The sequence below is a fragment of the Chiloscyllium plagiosum genome, chromosome 15, assembly GCF_004010195.1.
Source record: "Chiloscyllium plagiosum isolate BGI_BamShark_2017 chromosome 15, ASM401019v2, whole genome shotgun sequence".
NCBI lineage: Eukaryota > Metazoa > Chordata > Chondrichthyes > Orectolobiformes > Hemiscylliidae > Chiloscyllium > Chiloscyllium plagiosum.
The window spans coordinates 4,815,664-4,840,329 of NC_057724.1; the positions used below are offsets into that span (position 1 = coordinate 4,815,664).

Sequence of the window (24,666 nt, forward strand, 5' to 3'; positions counted from 1 at the left end):
CTGTTCTTGTGAGGGCATCCTTGAGTACTTCCGTCACGTTCCTCCTCATCTGAGCAGATCCGGTGTATACGTAGGGCTTGTCCATAGGGAATGGCTGTTTTAATATGTTTTTGGTGGAAGCTGTAGAAGTGTAGCATTGTGAGGTTGTCTGTGGGTTTGCGGTAGAGTGTGGTGCTGAGGTGTCCGTCCTTGATGGAGACGCACGTGTCCAAGAATGAGACAGACAGTCGAGAGTAGTCCATGGGGAGTTTGATGGTGGGATGAAACTTGTTGACGTCACTGTGTAGTTTTATCAGTGACTCCTCGCCATGGGTCCAGAGGAAGAAAATGTCATCAATGTACCTGGTGTATAATGTTGGTTGGAGATCCTGCAGAGAGAAGAAGTCTTGTTTGAACCTGTGCATAAAATTGTTGGCAAATTGGGGTGCAAATTTGGTCCCCATGGCTGTTCCGTGTGTCTGGATGAAGAATTGGTTGTCAAAGGTGAAGACGTTATGATCGAGGATAAAGCGGATGAGTTGTAGGATGGTGTTTGGAGACTGGCAGTTGTTGGTGTTGAGTATGGAGGCTGTTGCTGCAATGCCATCCTTGTGGGGGATGCTGGTGTAGAGTGCGGAAACATCCATTGTGACGAGGAATGTTCATGGTTCGAGTGGTCCATGGGTGCTGAGTTTCTTAAGAAATCCGTAGTGTCGCGACTGTGGTGGGTATATTGCCTACTCCTAATTCTTCATATTCTTGCATTTCTTGACACCTACATAAACAGAGAAAAAGGTAAAACTTGCATACTGGTCTGACTCATCTTGTAAAGTTCAGTTATGAGGATAGATTGGAGAATTTGGGACAGTTTCTCTTGGAGTAGGGAAGACTTAAGGGAAATTTGATAGATTTTTCAAAATCAAGATCGATTTTGACAGTGCGAAGGGAGTAAAACTCTTCTTGCCCACAAATAAATTAATAGTGAGAGGTTACTGTTTAACAGTTTTGCAAAAGAAGCAAATGGGAGAAAGAGAAAAACAAACAAAATTCACACAGCAAGTGATCAGGGTTTGGGACGCACTGCCCATATTGTGAAGAAGGGCTTATGCCCAAAATGTCGATTCTCCTGCTCCTCAGATGCTGCCTGGCCTGCTGTGTTTTTCCAGCACCACATTTTTCAACTCTGGTCTCCAGCATCTGCAGTCCTCACTTTCTCCATATTGTGGTAAAGTCAGGTTCAATGGAGGCATTCAAGAAGGCATTAGAAAAATGATGCAAATGGAAATGAAATGAAAGGTTACAAGCAGTATTGCCAGGCCTATATCTGTGTGTTTTGGTCCTATCTATGTTTTGAGGTTTTCCTGTTCAAAATCCAAGTTTTTCACAAGACGCTTACATGTATGTTTATTTGTTTAATTTGGAGAACATCTATGCATTTAAATGTTAAATCTTGTCAGTTCTCTGCATTTATGCTGTTGACCACTTTTGTTCCCATTTAATGATGATCATGCCAGAGCTGGGTAGAATGGTTTTGTCATCAGAATTGGCGCATGGCAGTTATTGCCATTTTGGTTTGGATATTGTTAACTTGTCGGAGAAAGTGAGGTCTGCAGATACTGGAGATCAGAGATGGAAATGTGTTGCTGGAAAAGCGCAGCAGGTCAGGCAGCATCTAGGGAACAGGAGAATCGACGTTTCGGGCATTAGCCCTTCTTCAGGAACTTGTTAACTTGTCATTGTGTTACATTCATATAGGCTTTTTCACAAGATGTAGAAGTATAGACGTAAAAGTGAGGTGGTATACTTTAGTTGTTCATGTGACATTGTTCTGAAAAACAACTTTAAGATTATTTTGAAATATTATGGACGAGTCACATAATATAACCATGTAAATATGATAAATACCGAGGGACAGCTGAGGTTAAAACAGTCTACTTTTTATTTAAGGCACATTCTAAGTATTTCCCAAAATATAAGGTGGCAACATAGGTTACGGAAAAAGGCAGGAGGTTGATAACTAGTTGGAGTGGTCAGAGAACCTGTGCTGAACAATGCGCTGAAGGGCCTTCGTCTGTGCCACAGAAACTCTGTATGGCCTAGAATGGAGTCCTGGTACCTTCATTTGAAGCAGGATGTGATTTTTAACTCTTTGTTGAAGCAGGCTTGGTTGTGGCACGATGACTCAGTGGTTATAGAGTCATAGAAATGAACAGCATGGAAACAGACCCTTCGGTACAACTTGTCCATGCCGACCAGAAATCCCAACCCAATCTAGTCCCACCTGCCACTGCTGCCTCACAGTGCCAGTGACCCAGATTCGATTCCAGCCTCAGGCAACCGTCTGTGCGGAGTTTGCACGGGTCCCCCTGCGGGTGCTCCAGTTTCCTCCCACATTCCAAAAGGTGTGCAGGTCAGGTGAATTGCCCATCGTTTTCGGTGCATTAGTTAGGGGTAAATGTAGGGAAAATGAGTCCAGGTGGGTTACTCTTCGGAGGGTCGGTATGGACTTGTTGCACCGAAGGGCTTGTTTCTACACTGCAGGTAATCTAAACGATTTTGAATGAGTGGACATAATCATCATTTCCAAGTAAATAGTTGGAACAGTTCAATTCACAACACGCCCCCCAAAACCCTTCAAGGAATTGAGTGGATGCAAGTGATTTTATTTTGAGGGAAGGAATGGTGTGTGTGGATGGGATAAAGAGGAGGGTGTTAGTTGAAGCAGTGAGCTCCCACTGTGCAGGGAAGGGGGGGGGATACAACCTGAGGGTCAGCCCGCTGCAACCATGAGGGCGTTGTGATGGCGCAGGGTGGGGCCCGGGAGGGGTTGCCATGGCAGCGGCAGCAGCAGCCGCCTCCGGGGAGATGGTCGTTGAGGGCCTTTAGGCCTCACTCTCTCTCTCTCTAGAATGTTCCTCCCCGGTCCGCCGCCCGCCAACACACACGGATTCGGGCAAGGCGACCTATTCAATACTACAATGATCGAACGCATTGAACTTCTCCCTTGAAAACAACAACAAAAGTCTCTTTTTTAAAAAAAAAATAAAAAGCCCGCGTTAAATAAACGGCGAAGTGGGGTGGTCCCGCCGGATTACGGGACGGCGCTCGCGCGGGCACACGCATCAAATCAAATCAAATCCCCCTCGGGCACGCACCCAGGAGAGTTTTTTCTGTTTTGTTTTGTTTGTTTTCTCCCACCTTTTCTTTTCCGTGCGTTCCCGGAGCGGGCTTTCGAGCATGGTTTCGCACGGCCCTGTGCGATGAACTTCGGCCCGTGAGAGGCGGAGAGGGCAGGAAGGCGCGGCCGGTGCTGTCGCGGCGTTTAAAATGGCGGTGGTCACCCCGCAGCCGCGCTGAGGAGGCCTCAAACACCACCTCCCCGCCCCCCTCCCTCCCTCCCCCCCTTCATCCCACTCCCGCGTTCTTCTTGATCCTCGAGGTGAGTGTTTCTTTCCCCTCTCTCGCGCTTTGCTGGTGGGATTTTGTTTTAAAAATAATTTTCCTGGCGGTGGAAATCCGGCGATCAGATCGGACGGGACATTCTGCCGGACCTAGAGGTGGAGGTAGGCGGGAGGGTCAGGGATACGCGGTGTTGTTATTCTCCACACACGGGGCTGCCAACCGGGAAGCGACGGCGACTTAACTTCCAGGGCCGTTTGCGAAGCCAGGCTCCGGGTGGTGGGCCGTTGCAGGGCTGCGTTGAGGTAATTGCCGTTTGGGTGCAGTCGGAGGGCAGCTCCCTGCAGTGGACGGTTCTCCCGCGATTTCTTGGGAAGGCAGCGTTTTAAGCCGGTCGTTTCTGCCTTCTCGGCTCTAACATGTGCCCGGAGAAAGTGAGGGCTGGAGGTCAGAGTCGAAGAGTGCGGTGCTGGAAAAGGCAACAGCCGGCCAGGCAGCATCCGAGGAGCTGGAGGATCGACGTTTCGGGCATGAGCCCTTCGGTCAGGAATCCTGCTCCTCGGAAGCTGCCTGGCCGGCCGTGCTCTTCCAGCACCACACTCTTGGACTCTAACGTGTTTGCTAAGGATCTCTCAGCCGAGCATCAGGACAGTAGTTATTGTTTACGTCAAGTATCACAGATGGACATTTGGTGTAGATGGAAAGTTACAATTTATCAGTCTTGCATGGTGACTTGCGGTTTCATTAATTTCAAAAATATACTTTGTGCATAAATATATGTTTATGAATATAGTCACTGAAGCAGTTTGGTTCTTTACAGTAGCATATGGGGAAACAAGTGTTGGGATTTGACTCTATCCAACCAGCAAACCAAAGGCATTTCTTTCTTATACAAGATTATTTATTTACATATGTGAGCCACCTGGAGGTCCAATAACTGAGTGGACCCCCCATATAACTTCAGCAGAAGGATCTCTGACAGTGGTTGTTCCTCGTTGCACCTTGGCAGCTGCCCCAAGCTTCAGTGAATCCCTCAACATGCATTCCTGCACCTTGGAATGCCAGTCTGGTTGGGATCAGTGCCTTGCTGTGGCCTGCAAGTTTTGGACAGACCGTAGAGTGTTTTTCACCAAGTTGATGGTCCTCCAAGCACAGTCAGTGTTTATCTTGGTGTGCATCCTGGGAAACAGATCATAGAGCAGAGTCCTGTATCACAGCTGTTTGGGAAGAACCTCAACAAAAACTATTGCATCTCTCTCCAGACTTCCTTTGCAGAGGCACATTCCAGTAGAAGATGTGTGACAGTCTTTACAACCCTGCTGCAGCTTCTTTGTGGCCAGTATACAATGGGACAGAGAGTATGGGCATAAATGAAGGATCTCTCCTTTCTCACTACCAGCCAAGTGCTTGTTGGAGAGTTCTGATGATGAGGCATTCTGCCAAATCTGCTCAGAGAACAAATCTCCTTTTCCAGCAGGATCTTGAGGACATTATGTGTTGACCGCTTCCTGATGGACTTGTGGTCAAAGATGTTTTTCTTTGCAAATGTCTCCACAAAAGACCGGCAATATGGAATGGTCCAACTATTTGGGGCATTTTGCAGCAGTGAAGCCAGTTCTATCCTTTGCAATACTGGTGACAGAGCCTCAGTACATAGTGTTACTTAGTGTTTACGTACCTAGGGTCTATGCACAGCTTGATACAGCTGCACACAAAGGTGACCATCAGAATGAGGGCAGCATTGGGTATGCTTTCCTCTGCCACCCCCACCTCCATCCAGAGCTTTATATAAAGTGTTTCTGTGGTTATGGTCCATCTTGGACCTCCCAGATAACGTGGAAGATGGCTCAGGTGACTCTAACGGTGCAAGTTCTGGGAACAGGCCAGATTTGCGTCATGCACAACAACAGAGAGAGTACACACTCGATCAGGTTTTTACCCACAATGGAAAGGGAAGTGCTCTCAAACGCCCAGTTTCTGTCTGACCTTGATGATATTCTCTGACCAAGTTTTTGTGTACCCCTGGCTGCTCCAAATCATATTCCCAGCACCTTCAAGTAATCTGTCCTAACATTGAAGGATTTAAGGAATTGGTTGGACCAGTTCTCAAAGGACATTGCCTCAGTCTTGTCTCGATTTATCTTGGCTCCCAAGGCTAGTCTGAACTGTTCGCATATGCTTGTGAGTCTGTGCACTGACAGCAAGTCTGGTGACTTGCAGCTGACATGCAGTTAACACTTGGTTACAGTACTTATCATTTACCACTGACCACTTCTCTATGTTGGTGACTTTCCAGTGTAAACACCTGTTATGTCTAAGTTAACTACGGTAAAGGTTAGATCACTGTAGCTCCAGATGACTATTCTCCCATCAAAGAGAGAGATGAGTGGTGGTGAGTTTAACCTGAGAGTCACCATGCCTCAAGTGAGGGGTGAGGTTGAGAAGGCAGAACCTTCAAGATAACATCAGAGTGTGTGGATTGAACCTGTGCTGTTGGCGTTACTCTGTATCACTGAGCTAACCGACTCCAAGTGAAAGGCTACAACAGTTACTACAGCGCTTTGTTCACTGGTGACTGTGTTAAAATTAATGCAGCTCTGTCTTCTGCATGAGTTATTTTAAAGTAGTTGATGCAGTATTCTTTCCACTCTCGAGTGGTGACTCATAGGTAAATTGGTTAATGTAATTTGCTGCCCACTATGGTGAGTTGTATGTTAATACAGTTAACTCAGCTCTGTCCAGTGGTGAGGAGAGAGAATAATTATTTGGAAGGTGTCAAACTATGCTTGTTAATACTACTTTAGATTGAGAACAATGGTAAAATGTAGAGGGTACACTTTTTTTAAAAAAATGCATTGAATATTCAAAAATAATTCAGTTTTTCCAGCCCATCATTTCCATAAGAAGAACCAGTATCCCTGCATGTTTAGAACAACATTTATATTAAAAAATCAGTTATCTTTGTGGCCAAGGTGGTTTTGAAGTTAGATTTGGTTACCGAGAACGTGCTGACTGAAATGAATGCTAACTGCCCTGCACTGAGGATTGGCAGGGTGCAGTATTGATGGGTACTTTTAAGCTGGTAAACAGTATGTGCCTGAAGTGGAAACTCCCAAACGCAGCTGTGCTTAGTTCGCTGCCAGCAACAACAAGTCATTTACTAAATTATTTAAATTAAGATGGGAAGTAAACAAACTGTCAACCAGAATGTTTACACATTGAGAGATTGAGAAAGGGAGTTTGGGGTGCATGTGAATGGGGGGAGGGGGGAGAGACAGTATGAATTGCTGATGGTGTGAATCCAACTGAAATGTGAAGATGTTGACCTAATTTATGTGAGCTGTGTTGGGTAATATTTGGTCAATTACTGGTGGGTTTGAAATCTGTCTGGGCTGTAGCACAACAAGCGGTATCAGCAATCGTTTTATACTTGCTATGTTTTCCAACTGAAAAGAAAAATAGGCTATGTGTAAACTGGTGTTGATTCATGGCCCATTTAGTGTACTTGTATATGTGCTACTCAGTTGCTTAATTTTGACCATTCAATGTTTTATTTTCATTTTACATGCTTTGTGTGTTTTACATTACTTAATTCAAATTACCTGATCATTCAAATATTCCAAATGCAAAACAGGACTGAATTATCAAGATTAAAATGAAGAAATAACTTTTGTTTAAATAACACCTTTTGTCCAGGCAGACTAAAAGTGCTACACAGACAATAAAGTAGTTTATTGTTGTAGTTACTGTGGCTAACCTATGAATAGCATATGGTGCCAAATAAGTAGACTTTTTTTTCATTTTTTTTTCCCCCACACTACTGCCTAACTGTGGTAGTGCTTATATTTTCCCCAGCACCCATGTGTGTGTGCATGCAGGTGTAAGGCACAGTGAAAGACAACAGGTGTACAAATCTTTATTCAGTTTCCACCACCAGGAAGAAAGGAAACACCCATGTGGCCAGTGATAAGCAGAGGTCTTCTCATCAAAGGGCAATGCTGCATGATCAAACAGTGAAGGGGAGTTGGATGGGGAAATAATATACTCCACTCCCTGCGGTACCCACCTCTCCCTGAACAGCTCAAGGGTGTTGCTGTACACTGCGTATTCCCTCTCCAGAGACACCCAGGCTCTAACACAACTGCAGAAGAGGGCAGACAGTTGGCCCTATTGACCCCCCCCCCCCCCCCCCCTCCATGGCCCACTGCCTGGACCTGTTCATGGCCAGTTTGGCCAGGCCCAGGAGCAGACCCACGAGGAGGTCTTCAGACCTGCCTTTCCCCCCTCCGTGCCAGGTGCCCGAATATCAGGAATGTAGGACTGAAGTGCAACCAGAAACAGAGAACAAGGTTTTTAAGAAAATCAAAAAGGGAGTGCAAGTGCCCACACCCAATGTATACATGGTCCATGGACTCCACAGCACCACAGAACAAGCAGTTGAAGTAGACCGTTTGTATGGTGTTGATTGATTTGAGAGAAGAAATATTGGCCAAGTCCCTAAGAACTGTTCTGCTCTTTAAATTACGCCATGTAATGGTTTATGAGCCTTCGTGAGCATCTCATCCAAAAGACATACCTTTGACAGTGCCATATTGGTGTCAGCCGAGGCCAGGGTTCAAATCTCTAAGCAAGTTGATTTAGAAAATATATTTTAAAAAATCACAAACTGCATGTGGGATAATAGGAATAGATCATGTGCTTAGGTCTACAAGAATTGGACTTCAACCAACAGCCTTCAGACCAAGTAAGAAATGCCATCCACTGATTCATGACTCTAGATTTACGTACTGTATATAAGTATGATATAAATATTTTAATTTGAAATTAAGCTTAAATGGTCTGCCCAACTTAAAAGTGATTTGTGCTTATCCTGGAAAGCAACATGTCCTTATCTTGTTGAATCAAGAACTTTGGAACTGGAGACACATTTCAAGAGCGATTACAATATAAACCTGAGATCTGATCCTGTAATTAGAGGAAGGCAATGTTCTAAGCCATGTAACACTATTAGATATCAGGGTCCAGGGAGTACTGTATTGTGTAGCATCAGCTCCTTATGCTAAAGGGTGCACTTGTCGTTAGGGTATTTAGTTACAGTAATAGTACATTAAATTGACAGCAAGTGGTGGGATGGAAATATGATTGGAAGGCAGGATGATATTTGACCCCCAGAACACTGCTGTTTATGAAAAGTGACTGTTAATTATTCAAGTTCCTCTCTAATTTGCTGCTTGTGTCCCTGTAGTGAAATTTCTCATGATCTGTCAAATATTCGCAGAGATTCATGCAATGACTTGGGTTCAATGTATGCAACTAAAAAAAAGGCTTATTTAAAAATAAATTCATCTTTACTCAGAGCATTTTGCTTAAGTATATGCTTTAATATTATGACCTGTGAGTAAAGTCAAATTCTCTCATTGCAATAGTAACTGCACCTCAAAAGTATTTAATTGGCTGTAAAGTGCTTGAGGACACTGCTTATATAAATGCACATCATTCCATACCTCTAGCAAATATTTATAGAAAATATATCTGCATCAGATTCAAGAGGCATCCATTTCATCAAACTGAAGTCATTAGCTGTGCATCGAAAGAAAACCTTTTATCTTTCAATCATAAATGTTTAAATCTGTTGCTCAATTAAAATATATCTAAAAGAGTATTTTAATTGCTCTTTTATAATACATTCAGCATGTGTGCCATGCCAATGCTGTTAGTAAATCTTAACAATACTCATGCTGAAGAATAATCACCTTGGATCGTTAACTCTTGTTGCTGGTGCTGCCAGACCTGCTGAGCTTCTGCAGCAATTTTTATGCTTTAAATAGCAAATGTTATTCCACATGCAAATGAGACTGCATTCAGTCGAGAAACCTTGCCACAGTGCAAAGGATATTTCCTGAAAGATTTGTATTCTTCTGTAACACATTTAAAGCTCTAATTGCAGCTCTAACTGTGGTGGGGTAACTTTATTTCTCTTCCGGGTCAGTTCACAAGAAGCACTTTATTTTTCTCCAATTGCCAGTTCTTGATAGCAGCTGCTCAATTTGAAATAGGTTATAGAGCTATCTCTGTAAAAACAAAAATTCGGGACACTTTTTTTTAAAAAAAGCCCTCTACATTGAATATGCATAGCACTCTGTACATTTATTACAAATGAGGCTGTGATGGTCTTGAGCATTAACTAAGTGCACATGGATTTAAAATACTGAACAGCTCAACTGTGTTCTGGCGGTTCCTGGATGTCTGTGCAAGGTTATGGTCATATTCATGATACAGAAATATCATTAGCATTACAGACCATTAAATTGGCCAAACTCGGTTTTCGTTAACACAAAATGGTGGTGGACTTGAGAGAGAAACTTCAGAAACCTGTTTCACAGAGTACCTGGTGACCAGCACCTGCAACTAAATTGTGACTTTTGCTATAGCAATATTTGAATGGGACAGGGAGACAGAGCAATTTATAATGGTAAATGTTGACAAAGAATGCATGATGATATGTTTGTGACAAGAGCTAAGGTCAGTATACATGAAATTCATGCCTTAACTCTTATTTTCACCAGCAGTGACCTCGAAGAGCATTTTAATTCACTGCTGGTGAAAATACGAGTTAAGGCATGAATTTCATGTATACTGACCTTAGCTCTTGTCACAAACATGTGGTCATGCATTTTTTTGTCAGCATTTACTGTGATTTTTAACTTTGTACACCCCAGTCCAACACTGGCATGTCCAAATCATGACTGCTGGTGATGTACTGTTGCAGATAGTCTATACCCACTAACTCCAGCATAGCCTCAGTTCTCCCAAGTACTCTGTGATGTCCTTTTGTTTCTGCGTCACTGCATGTGTCTTATTTAAAGCATTTTTATTTAATGACAGTGGTGGTGGTTAAATTGCACTTTATTCGGAATTTTATTGAGTTCAAACTTTTCATCTGCCATGTTAGGATTTGAGTCCATTTTCATGTGAAATAATATTAAATATGCATGATGTACTTGTAATTTAAACTTGAAATAGCTTAACCCTGCATTCTCTAGTATTGGTGTATTCTGAATCATTGATATCGAAAAATCACTGAAGTTGAGTGTGTAAAGAGAATCTTCACCATTTCAGAAATGGCTCTTGTTTTTTGCAAGTCTGATCTGGAACTGTCATGTGAGCAATTTATGTCCTCGGGCTTGTACCTTTGGCAGGTTGAAGCAGAGAAGGTGAAAGACTGAGCATTGAGGCCGAGAAAGTACAGATCTGGAGGCAGCTTGATTTAGAAAGAAAGAGAAGTGAGGCCAAGACTGGGAGATGGCCTTTAAAACTTAAAATCTGGTCGTTTAGGAGAAAGATGAGGAAGCGTTGCTTCACACAGAAGGTGGTGGACATAGAATCATAGAGGTGTACAGCATGGAAACAGACACTTTGTTTAACTTGTGTATGTCGACCAGACATCCTAGATTAATCTAGTCCTGTTTGCCAGCATTTGGCCCATTATCCTTCTAAACCCTTCCTCTGCAGATATCCAACCAGATGCCTTTTAAATATTGTAATTATACCAGCCTCCACCACTTTGTCTGTCAGCTCATTTCCTACATGCCACCATCCTTACTTCCCTTTTTAAATATCCTGGGAAAAGACACCAAAAAGTTATCGCGCTAACGGATATTGAATCCAACAGCCGAAAATCAAAAGCGTTCCTGTGCTTATAAGAGTATATTGGTCATATAGCAATGAACCATCAGCTCATGATAGCATTTTGTACAAAGGAAATGGAGTAACTATCCATCATTGGAAAGGCAAATCAGGGCACACCAAAACACTTAATGATAAGATCCTGGAGAATGTTGCTGAACAAAGAGACCATTTTTTAGATTAGATTACTTAGTGTGGAAACAGGCCCTTCGGCCCAACAAGTCCACACTGACCCGCCGAAGTGCAACCCACCCATACCCCTACATTTATCCCTTATTACCTAACACTAAGGGCAATTTAGCATGGCCAATTCATCTAACCTGCACATCTTTGGACTGTAGGAGGAAACCGGAGCACCCGGAGGAAACCCACGCAGACACGGGGAGAACGTGCAAACTCCACACACAGTCAGTCGCCTGAGTCGGGAATTGAACCCGGGTCTCTGGCGCTGTGAGGCAGCAGTGCTAACCACTGTGCCACCGTGCCGCCCATGGAGTAGAGGTTCACAGTTTCTTGAAAGTGGGATCTCAGGTAGCAAAGAAGGTATTTCAAATGCTTGCCTTTATTGGTCAGTGCATTGAGCACAGGAGTTGGGAAGTCACGCTGTGGCTGTACAAGACATTGGTTGGGCCACTTTTGGAATACTGCATTCAGTTCTGGTCTCCATGCTATTAGGAAGGATGTTGTGAAATTTGAGAGGGTTCAGAAATGATTTACAAGGATGTTGCCATGTTTCGAGGGTTTGAGCCATAGGGAGAGGCTGAATAAGCTGAGTTATTTTCCCTGGAGCATAGGAGGCTGGGGGTGACCTTATAGATGTTTGTAAAATCATAAGGAGCATGATAGGATGAGTAGCCAAGGTCTTTTCCTTGGGGTGGAGGGAGGTGGTCCAAAACTAGAGGGCATAGGTTTTAAGTTGAGAGGAGAAAAAATTAAAAAGGGAAGTAAGGGACAAATTTTTCATGCAGAGGGTAGTGCGTGTATAAAATGAGCTGCCAGAGGAAATGGTCGAGGTTGGTAGAATTAGTGTTTAAAAGGCATCTGTATGGTATATGAACAGAAAAGGTTTAGAATGATATGGGCCAAATGCTGGCAAATGGGACTACATTTATTTAGGATATCTGGTCGACAAGGATGAGTTAGACCATAGGGTCTGTTTTCATCCTGTATATCTCCTGACTCTAAAATGCAGCACCTCACATTTATCTAAAACTCCATCTGCCACCCATTGACCCATCTGATCAAGGTCCTTGTACTCTTACCCCAAAAGGCTATGGATGTAGAGGAAATTGATCTTTTCAAGATTGAGGACCACTATTGGTAGCTGTGCTTTGAGCCGTCTAGGCCTTAAGCCCTAGAAATATCTTATTAAGCCTCTCCATCTTTATCTTTTTTTTTAAATTACTCGTTCTAAAATTTCTCTTTGATAAAGCTGTTGGTTACCTCCTGTAATGCCTCTCAATATGTGATGTTTAATAACACTTAGTGCCTTTAATGTAGTAATATATAAATATCAGTTGCTACTGAGGTTGATTTGAGTTTTGATAAGAAGGAATATGGAAAAAAAGTGAACAAATGAATTAAAATACTGATTAGCTATGATTTAATTGAATGTGAGAACAGAAGAGGCCATTCAGCTCCTGGGTTTGTTCTCCAATCGGTGTATTCCAATCAGGAGTGTTTAAACCATGTCTCAAGTAAAATACAACAAAAAAAGGTTGATTTATATTATTCTTTTTAAAACATGTAAGTTGTAAATTTTCATTGTTTTGTTTGTCAACTGCTTTAGCTGAAGCTGGCAGAACTGTAGCTTCTACTATAGTGCTGCAATGAATAATTGAGATCAACAGCTCCAGTATATTAAAGGTATTTGAGATCAAGAAGTTCAGTTTGAAGGGTCATCCAAAGGCAGCAACACTAACAACATAGTATCTCCTGGAGCACCAGCCTAAATTATGTCCTTATAATAGGACTTCAACGTATGACTTTCTGACTCGTAGACAGGAGGAATTGTGAATAACTATATGTGTAGGACTTTGTGATAGTATCTTTTGGCAATGTGTGCTGATCAGTCATAGCCTTCAAAAAACAGCTACAAACTAGGACTGTGCACAATCCTCACACAGTGGATCAAAATATAAAACAGTCTACACACTAGATTATGCAGAAATGCAAAAGATTACGTACATATTGTGGTACAGTAGAGCATACACATATAGTTATTCACAATTCCTCCTGTCTACGAGTCAGAAAGTCATACGTTGAAGTCCTACTATAAGGACATAATTTAGGCTGGTGCTCCAGGAGATACTATGTTGTTAGTGTTGCTGCCTTTGGATGACCCTTCAAACTGAACTTCTTGATCTCTCTGAGGTAGAGGCAACATTTTTGGTGATGAGCAGGAGACTTATGCCTGGTGACCCAGCTAATATTTATCTCTCAACTTCAATCACATATTAGATTATCTGGATTACTATCACCTTGCTGTTTGTAGGAGCTTGCTGCTAAAACAATGGCCACACTTGATTAGCTATGACGTGCTTTGAAATGCTCTGTAGTCATGAAAAGCACTATACAAATTCATCTTTTTCTCTCTATTCTTTCATGCTCAATATAATATCTTATCAAGCAATTGGATTTGTTAAAGCTTCTGATTTGCTGAATATTTTCGAATTCTTCTAATTTAACAGGATGGCTAAATGTATTGGAAAGGCCTAAATACCAAACAAAATTTCAATTCTGTTTCAGTATTAGAAAGCCAACAGCGAAATAACTGTTTGTTTGTCATTCAGCGGAAAGCCATTACTCAGAAGGTAGAAGATATATTTTGCACTCTTCTCATTGAGCAGAAATACTTTCATCCTCATGCTAAGCCTAAAATCCTCTTTACTCTACACGCTAAAAATACAGGGTGAAGGGCAGCTAATCAGGCCTGACCTACAGATGTCAGTCTTACTTCAGCCAACGCAGCAGAATTGCTACGTCTGTGATGCTGGGTGGATTTTTTTTAGCCTTGTTTTGTCTTTGGCTAATGTCCATAGCCTGTCTGCTGGTATTGCCCTTATTGTTTTCTCCAACTTTTTCTGTCACCACATCCCTCTCTCCTCGCAAACTTTGTTTTAGCTCTCACTAGAGAAGTTAGTTTTTCTGTAAATAATAGTCAAAAATCATCTTACTATTTCACGGATTTCATATCTAGATTATAGATCTTAGACATTCTAAGATTCATGTATTAGTTGGCACATGGTCTTTGATAACAATTTTGTAAATTTTGGCACAGCATATCTAAATCAGTGCAAGAATTGGTAGCCCAATTAATCTGCCAAGTTTCAGCTCCAGTTTCCTTGATTCTCTTTTGTGAGAGAGGTTTACAAAGCAGTTTATCACTGGGTACTTGTAGCTTGAAATCCATTGAAACATGAATTGTGATATTGCTATCATTGAAAATGTTGGGATGACCAGAACACAATCAAGCATGCATACTCCATGTATCTGCATGAACGACTTCATTAATTTGGTACTGGTGCCAAGGACTAGAAGAATATAACAGAATATGAACAAGCTTCTACTAGGAGAAAATGTGAGGACTGCAGATACCGGAGAAGTCAGTCAAAGAGTGATGAGGAAAAGCACAGCAGGGTCAGGCAGCATCTGAGGAGAAGAGTCCATGTTTTGGGCATAAGCCCTTCTTCACTCCTGATAAGCCCTTTTTGACTCAAGCTTCTACTTGCAATCTAAACCCACCGGGTTGTCATGTTAAAGTTATTAAAAGGAAACCTTTTTAACACTGAGCATCACAATAGTTTACAGCCTCTTGAGCCTAACTCCACTGTACCCCGCACAACTCCCATCCCCCAAACAGCACATACTTGCTTCCATCATTCTCCCTACTAAGTAGCAAAGACTACTAGAGTGATTCCGTCAGCTATGTCCCTGCTTTATATTCTGGATTCAATGGCAAGATCATCTAATAGTCATTATTGTCTTCCTCGAAGTCCGCTCCATTTGCAACTCCTGAAAAGCCAGATACAATATACTGCTAAGTCTGTCCTCCCACGAGCAATTTTCTCCTCTCTTTTCAAATGATTAGTATTCCAGGGGACAACAAAGAAAAGATTTTCCTTGAGCATGGCAGTTCTTGCATTAATTGCTCTGAAGAGTTCGCTACAGTTATTCACAGTGGTGATAACTTGTCCATCAAGCTGCATTACAATGTGATTTCAAGCATTTGAGGCAGAGCAATGGTATGACCTGAAAGAAAGGAAGTATATATCATCGTCCAGATCCAGCTACCTCATAGAATGTCCTGTCTCGTGTCCAAAGACCTGCTACATAAATACCTTTTTTTTTAAGGTAAGGGACAGAGATTTACAGGAGATGAGGAAACCATTTCTTGCTCAAAGGGTAATGGGAATCTGGAGATGGTAGAAGCAGAAACCCTTAACACTTAAGAAGAATGCAGTTATTGTCTTATGATGGCAAGGCATTAAAGAAATTGCTTAAGTGCAGGAAAATTGGATTAGGTAGCTGTATTTTGACTGGTGTGGACAAAATAGGTCAAGGTCTTTTCTCTGTGCTGTAGATGTCTAAGACTCTGTAAAGACCCATGACAGAAACTTGAGTCCCTGAGTAAAGTCTTCCTTGTAGCAAAGGCCAGTTAACATGGTGACAGGCGGTACGTGCAGAACAATTTGGATAGATGTTTGTGTAAGTCTATGATTTGAGGGACATATTATTATTGGTATGGGATTTAAGTTGCTCTTGGACAATAGCAGCCTATTTTAGAGAAGCCTTTTTTTTTTGTCCCTGACTTGAGAGACATAATGTAGGTTGTTTATTTTCTCTGAACGCCAGTTTTTCCTTTTGGTCGCTGTGACAAGCTTAGGTGGATAGTGGTCTTCCCTGGTCCACTCTTGTTGCCTGTCTTCCTCTTGGCGTTAGATATAGGAAGTGCAGTCTAATGGTAGATTACAGGAGGAGAAGATTCACTGGAAAAATAAAGAGGAAGTATTAAAAGGTATATCAACTGTGGGTGACATGATGGCTCAGTGCTTAGCACTGCTGCTCATAGTGCCAGGGACCTGGGTTCGATTCCCACCTCTAGCAACTGCCTGTGTGGAGTCTGCACATTCTCCACGTATCTGCATGGGTTTCCTCTGGGTTCTCCAGTTTCCTCCCACAATCCAAAGATGTGCAGGTCAGGTGAATTGGCCATTCTATATTGCCCATAGTGTTAGGTGCATTAGTTGGGGGTAAATATAGGGTAGGGGAATGGGTCTAGGTGGGTTTCTCTTTGGAGGGTCAGTATGGATTTTGTTTGGCTGAAGAAATATCCAAATAAGCCACACCTTTTTATTGGCATTCCGATCTTGTGATTTTTAAAACAAAAAGCGGCCCAGGAGAGTTTTACAGCCAGTGAAATATTTCTGAGCAGCAACCATTATTGGCTCAGCATTTCCTCACAATGCAATCTGCACATAGCAAGATTCAATACACAGCAATGCAATAATTACTAGATAAACGTTTTAGAACGGTGGGTTGAATATTGTCTCACATCAAGGATAACTCCTTTAGTTCTTTTCAAAATGCTATGTTGAGGACGTTTTACAGCTGAAAAGCTGTTCAGCGCCCTTTTTTATAGATTAGAATCAAATTTTAAAAATATATAAATATTGACAAACACATTCTACTCTAACTTTGAAGCACTCAACCAACACATCCCTTCAGGATGAAGATAGGATTTGCTGGCGGAATGTTTGAAAGTGCTGTTTCCATCCAAGGAAACTTTATGGTGAATGCGTTAACACACCTTTGAGGTAATGGTCAGAATCTCTAGGAGAAGGATGGGAAAATAAAGTAATTGATTTGGGACTGAGATGCAACCAGTTGCTGCACAAACTCTCCTGGGCTCAAGCAAACCTGCTTATCCTCTTCCCTAGAAGCTATTCCATGACACTGGGTCTCGGCAAGCGCCTTCAGAAAGGAAATGGAAGCAGAAGGTGACCATTCAGTCATTCTACCTTTCAAATTGATGTGGCTGATCTATTTGCATTCATTTAATATCCTGAACTTGACAAGAAAGAGGGAAGAATTTTATTTGTTTGGCAATAAAAGGTTCTTACAAGAACAAGAGATGGGAACAATGTTTCCAGAGTTAGTGGAATGTAAACTCAATTTATTTTTATTTCGAAACTTGAGTTCTGAAATGGACAGAATCACATGTAGCTTTAAATTTAATTTGTATTTTTCTATTGTGTAGGTTAAGAAGGAAAGGGCATGGCTTCAGTTCCATTTTCAGATTTGAAGGTGGTGCTGGGATGTTAAGTGTATTTTTTCAATAAGTATAGATTTCTTCGTGAGAAAAACCAGTCCCAGCAGCAGTGTTTTAACAATCCCCTGAACAATCAGTAAGAAGAAGCTACAGGAAGTCCTGGAAGGAGTTTAAGGAACTTTTTTTAAATAACAAAAATAGTGAGTTGTGGTCACAATTTCTGTAAAGACCAGAGGAAGAGCTATTTACTTAGAAAACAATTTAGCAAATACTGAAGGTTTCTAACAAGAAACCAAGTACAGCAATACCAATTAAGCTAGGAAGTTTAAAAATAGAGATGGAGTGATCCTTCATTGAGGTTTGAGTGTGTGTAAATTGGTATTGAGAGTAAAGATGAACCTTCTGTTTGATACATATAAGACTGATCCAACTAGTAGTTAGATTGCTTTCTCTCCCTCTTGCCCCCAGCGCCCTGCCACACGTGATTTCTATCGTCTCCAAAAGGCAATAGGGCAGGCTAACATCACCAATTGCTGATTCTCTTTTGAGTGACACACCATTGTGACTTGCGGAAATTATTGTCACTGGGTCAAAATCCTGGAACTCTTCACTTAACAGTACTTCCAGAATGTTGGTCATGCATAACCTACTCTGTTAGTTAAAAGATCATGACTAAACTTTATACATCAACTGCCCTTTCCCACCCTATATTTGTTGATTCCCTTAGTGCCCTAAAAAATAAGTAGCATATAGTTTGGGATTTATTCAATGACTGAGCTTCCACAGCATTCTGGGGTACAAAATTCCAAAGATTCTCAATCTTCCAAATGAAGAAACCTCTCTCCTCTGTCTTGTGTGGTCAACCCCTTGCTATAGACTATTTCCCTTCATTGGACAGTTCCGTTATTTATGCAGTCTGCTCATGAGTGTTCTGGATACTAAAGATCACTGTTAAAGCTTTCTGTAAATTTGTTAACTGTTTAGTTGTCCTTGTCACTTCAGCCTCCTGAGCTTACGATAGTGAGAAACAATAGTACGTGATAAATGGCTTTCTTTCTATTGTACATAGACATTGTGCACAGCAAATATTTTAACATATTGTAGTCATATTTACAGATGACTCTCCTTTACCTGTTCAATGCTACCGTTTCCTGTTTGGTGCTGGGATGTATTGGATTGATGTTGTAAGTGGAATCTTGTATCCTCCCTCAGTCTGTTTGGTGGCAAGGGATGACCGGAAAACCCCAATAAGTTCTCTCCTCTGTCACAATTTATGTCCATGGAAGGAAGGCATTACTACCCCATTAGTAATTGAGTGAGCAATTAATACCCTCTGAAGGGACTCTTTCCACTGCCATTGATTTTAACACTGGCATAGGTGATGGGGTGGTGGGAGCTCACCATTCAGCTAGCGCAATAGTCAAACACATGTTTGCAGGCTCCTGGGAGAGCCCCTTTTTTTTCAAAAGACCTGATTGAAGGACCTAGCTTTGTAAGGGGGAAGTTACTGGAAGCCATCCCTTGCTCATGTTGCAGACATTCCTTGCCTTTCAGGAGACATGTATTTAATGGCTGCCATGAAGTCCCCACAAAAGCGCTTCCTTTTAGAGGTCACATGACCATAGCAGGGTAGCAAGTACACTAAGTACAGTTGCATCTTTCCAAGTGTCTTCCTTTTCATTTTCAGATAAAGTTATGCACTGCCATTTGCAGTTTCAAGTTATCCAATACATATGATCACAAAAAAATCATTCACTAATAAAAGCTATAACTCTCTGGTCAATTCCACTTGATCAGTCTTTGTCTTGCAATCTTGCGGGTTTCGTAATGGTATGCAAACACATTTGTCATTGATTGATTGTTCCTCTGGAATCTGATTCCTAGAAGGGGAAGGTGGCTGTCTGCTACCTTCACTACCCCCTGTAAAAGCGCAATCCCTTAATCTAAATTTGGCAGTGTCTGTGCTCCCAAGAGGAGCAATTCCACTCCAGGACATCCCAGATGTCCTATTTCAGGGACTGCAATGTCCTCCAGTGCATCTCCTCCACTTCCTGCACCTCCGCCCTCAAATCCCACCCCACTAACCACAACGAGAATGGAACCACCTGGTCCCCCCCTTCCACCCCACTAATCTCCGGATACGGGGCATTATCCTCCACCTACAGACAGACCCCACCACCAAGGATATATTTTCTCCCCACCCAGCTAGCTGCTTTCTGTAGAGACCATTCCTTCTGCCACTCCCTTTTTAAGGGCCAGGTTCCCTACCAATCCACCCTTCACACCTGACAACTTCCCTTGCCTCTACAGGAGGTATAAAACCTGTGCCGACCCCACCCCTACCCCCCCCCCCCCGGTCAAACACCACCACCACCACCACCTCCGTCCAAGGCTTCAAAGTATCTTTTTACATCCAGAACGTTCACCCACCTCATCTATTGCATCGGTTGCAATCGATACGGTTTCGTCTACATTGGGGAGACTGGACACTAACTTGCTGAGCGGTTCAGGTAACATCTCTGGGACACACACTAAACAACCCCACCGCCCTGTGACTGACCAATTCAATTCCCCCTCCCACTCCCCCAGTGAATGCAAGTCCTGGGCCATCTCCAACCCAAATCAAACCCACCCGCCAACTGGAGGAAGAACACCTCATCTTCCACCTTTGGGATCCTTCAACCACATGGCATCAACATGGACTTGACTGTTTCCAACTCTCCCCATCCCCCACCTCATCCCAGGTCCAACCCTCCAACTCGGCACCACACTCCTGACCTGTCCTACTTGTCCATCTTCCTTCCTACCTATCTGCCCCACCTTCCCTACCAACCTATCACAGTAAATACCCCCACCTGCATCCACCTATCGCCTTCTGATCCTACCTTGCCCCTAGCCCCACCCTTGCCCCCTATTTATTTCTGTTCCTCCTTCCCCTTCCACATTCCTGATGAAGGGTTTATGCCCGAAATGTCGATTCTCCTGCTCCTTGGGAGCTGCCTGACGTGCTCTGCTTTTCCAGCACCATCCTTTTCGACTCTAACTCTCCAGCATCTGCAGTCCCCACTTTCTCCTAGTTGCTGAACTAATATAAAAGCAAGGGAAATGGATGTATGTTGCTGACATGCTGGCAAGAGGAGCGATCCTCTTGAAGAGAGTTGAGGATGATAAAAGAGTGTGAAATATTTCAAATTCAACAGGAAGCAACTGCTTAACATGCTTTGAAAGTCATCAGTCCAGCAGAGACATTAAAACTGAAAGGTAAGTGTTTTGCTGAAGTCAAGGTAACTATACAAGCTGCTGTTTAAATGATGCAAGAAATAATGATTTTAAAGGGTGCCCTGAAAAAAATTAATGTTACTGTAAGATTTTTTTTGAGCATTCTGAAGTTAAGTGACAGTCCAGAGTGGCACCTTGTACAGAAGGAAACGGTTATTATTAGAAACAGAATTCCTCCAGGGTGGATATACGCCATTTAGCCGAACAATTCCACACCGGCCCTCATAAGAGTATCCCACCCAGAACCATTCCCCATTACTTTGCAGTTCCCCTGAATGATGCATCCTGAACACTATGTAAGCAATTTTAGCATGGCCAATTCACCTGACCTGCACATCTTTGCACTCTGGGAGGAAACCGGAGCACCTGGACGAAACCCACGCAGACACGAGGAGAATGTGCAAACTTCACACAGGCGGTTGCCCGAGGCTGGAATGGAACTCGGGTCCCTGGTGCTGTGAGGCAGCAGTGCTAACCACTGAGGCACCACGCTGTCCAAAAGAGATGCTGAAGTGCACCCGTACAAGCCATTAAGAAATTGAGTGTAATTAGATCAAAGCAACAGAAGTCCTCTATTGGCCAAATGTGAATAATTAAATTAAGGACCACATCATCTATTGGAGTGCCTTCAACAAATCCCAGGCTAATGTGGAGTTTGCACATTCTCCCAGTGTCTGCGTGGGTTTCCTCCGGGTGCTTCGGTTTCCTCCCACAGTCCAAAGATGTGCAGGTCAGGTGAATTGGCCATGCTGAATTGCCCGTAGTGTTAGGTGAAGGGGTAAATGTTAGGTGGGTTGCGCTTCGGCGGGTCGGTATGGACTTGTTGGGCCAAAGGGCCTGTTTCCACACTGTAAGTAATCTAAATCTAAATAACCACTTAGGCATGATACCCCTGACAGACGATGATTGAAGCGTGGCGTAGACCTCTCACTTGCCGGAATTAATTTATCTTGTCACTGTCAACTCGTGTTCTGAGTACTGGAGTTAGACCAGCTCACATCAACAATCGCCATTGAAATTGTCAAATGCCTGAAAGTTACTTCAGTCATTATAACATTCCAAATATTGTGGTGAGTGACAACAATCCACAATTCATGAGTGAAGAACTTAGCTGCTTCTTTAAGGATTAGGAAATTAAACACCAGACATCTCCACGTTAGCCTCAGTCAAATTGGCACCAATGAAAAGTACTCATAAAGAAATCAAGTAAAGTCAGCAAGCTGCCTACTTTGGAGTAGGCAGCAGCTCTCGGGTCAGACTACTACTTCTCCAGTCCTTTATTTCAGTCAAGACCTGCTGCTAGTCTGTCAAGTGCCTCAGTTGGGTCTGATGTGGCGAGCCTTCCTGAACAGGAGCCATGTAGCATTCTCAAAGCCTGTATTCAGTAGTCAGTCGAGATACCCATTCCCTTCACGAGATGCCATCCTTTGTGTAGAAAAGAATTGGAAATGATGCGCATTAAGCGTCAACTCTTTTGCTCTCTGTATATATTGATGTTTGTTTGGAGTTGCCATGTTAGGATACCCCTCTGAAAGATTTGACAAAGGCTTCAAAATACAATGATGATTTAGTGAATGTATAGTCAGTTGGCAGATGCAGATCGAGAAGTGCACACACAGTCTTTTTAAAAAAAAAGGTGAGGGTACACAGTAATGTCATCTCTTTTTTTCCCCCCCCCCTCTCCAGTTGAAGCAAAACGTTCAGAAACACAATTTTACTTCGTTCATCTTTATTCTGGGCCCTGGAAAGAGAGGGCACAATTGCCCATGTGCACAGGGACATGAGTTCAGTGTTTTCTCTGGAATAGCAGTTTCTCAATGAACTATATTGTCATTTTACAGGGAGGAGCATCCAGCACCTATTGTTAACTGCACGTTCTTATCTGATCTGAGTCATGCTTGGCTGAACCTCTTCTTTCACAAAACTCAGAACTTTACTCTTTCCCTGCCTGCTTATAGCCTATACACATTCTCAGCAGGAGCCAAGGTTCAAATATATAATTTCTTGAACATCCAAGTGAAGGCACATGGAGCACTGACAAGGCCTAATCAGGTTTTTGAGCTTTACAATTAGGACCACTAGGTAGCAGAATTGATTATTTAAACTTTTGCAAGACAATGATTTATGCTACAGGTGGAGTACCAAGCAGTTTAGTCATCTGTTTTTTTCTGGTTAATGATCGGCGAGTTGGATCAAAGAGTCTGTTTCTCTCCTGTACATCTCTATGACTCTAGCAGGGATATCTAAATACATTTGAGAACAATAATGTATATTCGTCGGGATGACGCAAGGAATGGTGAAGCTATAATTCTGAGGAAAGGCTTTAGACAGAGCAATCATTTTGACTGGAACAAATTGAAAGTTGTTGCCTTCATTTATGGAAGGATGTAGCAGAAGGGGGAGAAAACCTCTTCTGGTTGTATGTCTGAGGTATCACCATAAAATTATGATTTGAAGGTGCAGGTGTTGTCTGGGGTGGACAACATTTAAAAATCACAAAACACCAGGTTGTAGACCAACAGGTTTATTTGGAAACACCAGCTTTTGGAATGCCACTGCTTCATCACCTGATGAAAAGGCAGCGCCTCGAAAGCTAGTTCTTCCAAACAAGCCAGTTGGACTATAACCTGGTACTTTGTGATTTTTAACTCCCTAAAATTATCACCAGAGGTCTTTGAGAAATTCCTTTTGAAGACAAATTAGAGCAAGAAATGATTTCTGATGGGGCATGTGGAATCACTGCAGTTTTGCCCTTTGTAAGGGTGGCTTAATCTGGTTCATATCTTTGTGTAAAAGTGCAGGACAGTGAAATCAGTTCTATGTCATAGAAGTGAAGAACTGATGCAAACACATGAAGTGAATGACACCTGTTCGTGCTGTAGAATACTGTAGTTCCATGTTTATTGGTATTAAATTGATATAATGGACCACAATCCAACAAATTTGACAGCATGTTTTAAAAATCCTGCCCAATTATACTTTCCAAGCTAGAGTTTCCCTTCAAAGTATTATTTATCATACACCTCAGAAATATCGCCTCCTTCTTTCTGCCCTTTCAAGTATTGTGAAATGTAGTGACCCCTTTCTCGGCAATTGCAGCAGCTATTTTGATGCTTAGCAGGGAGGTGAAAGTTTGGGGTCTTGTTGGCTGAGGGTGAAATTTTGACGACATCCTATTGTGCAAATGGTGAGATTTTATTAATGCCCTTTGGCAATGTAATGCCTCCTCACTACTGTAATCTCAGTTTATATAATGTGTTTGTACATGCACTTCCAATCTATTACTTCAGTATTTGATTGGGGTCTGAGTTTCCCACCAACTCTGGCTATGTGATTTCCATGGAATAGCTCAGGCACTTGCTGATCTTCTGCAGACCATCCCTCTCCAAACAAAACCTTTCACCACTGACTTTGGCTCCCTTACCAAGGGGTCCAATGTAAAATGCCATTTTAAATTTTTAATCCTTACTCCCCATTTCACTGTCTCTGCTTCTCTGACCTGGGCATATTTGCATCATTCTGCAGGCTGATATACCTCATGTGCTTGGGCATACTAGGCCCAGAGGTGTGGCAGGGCTCATGTAAGTCAAGGGGTGGGGTGCAGGCAGGGGCAGGCATTCCTCACGTACCAATGCCATTGCAATGGGTCAGCAAAGGCTCTGTTTTACAAGCCTAACAAAGTTCCAGCGTAGCTGAAGATCAGTCAAATGTAGGTCCTTGTTTGTTTTGGATTCACCTACTAGAGTCCTACAAGAATGATAGTATGAATTAGTCAGGAAAGCTGACAGATATTTGTATCAATTGTATTTGGCTGGCTATCAATTTTACAAATGGATCTATTCGCTGAGCTGGAAGTTTTTGTTGCAAACGTTTCGTCCCCTGTCTAGGTGACATCCTCAGTGCTTGGGAGCCTCCTGTGAAGCGCTTCTGTGGTGTTTCCTCCGGCATTTATAGTGGCCTGTCCCTGCCGCTGCCGGTTGTCAGTTTCAGCTGCCCGCTGTAGTGGCCGGTATATTGGGCCCAGGTCGATGTGTTTGTTGATAGAGTTTGTG

At 42.6% G+C, this 24,666-nt stretch overlaps 1 protein-coding gene across 12 annotated transcripts in view; it reads left to right on the forward strand.

Annotated features, from left to right (window-relative positions):
* LOC122557063 (muscleblind-like protein 3) overlaps nt 1-24,666 on the forward strand; it is a 214,593-nt gene that overhangs the window by 41,966 nt on the left and 147,961 nt on the right. For 9 of the 12 annotated variants that reach the window (XR_006313738.1, XR_006313739.1, XM_043704328.1 and 6 more), the window contains exon 1: nt 3,352-3,418. The exons of 1 other annotated variant lie outside the window; for it this stretch is intronic. The gene's annotated coding sequence lies outside the window, so the exon portion shown is untranslated. 2 more of the 12 variants (XM_043704323.1, XM_043704326.1) reach the window with 2 other exon arrangements.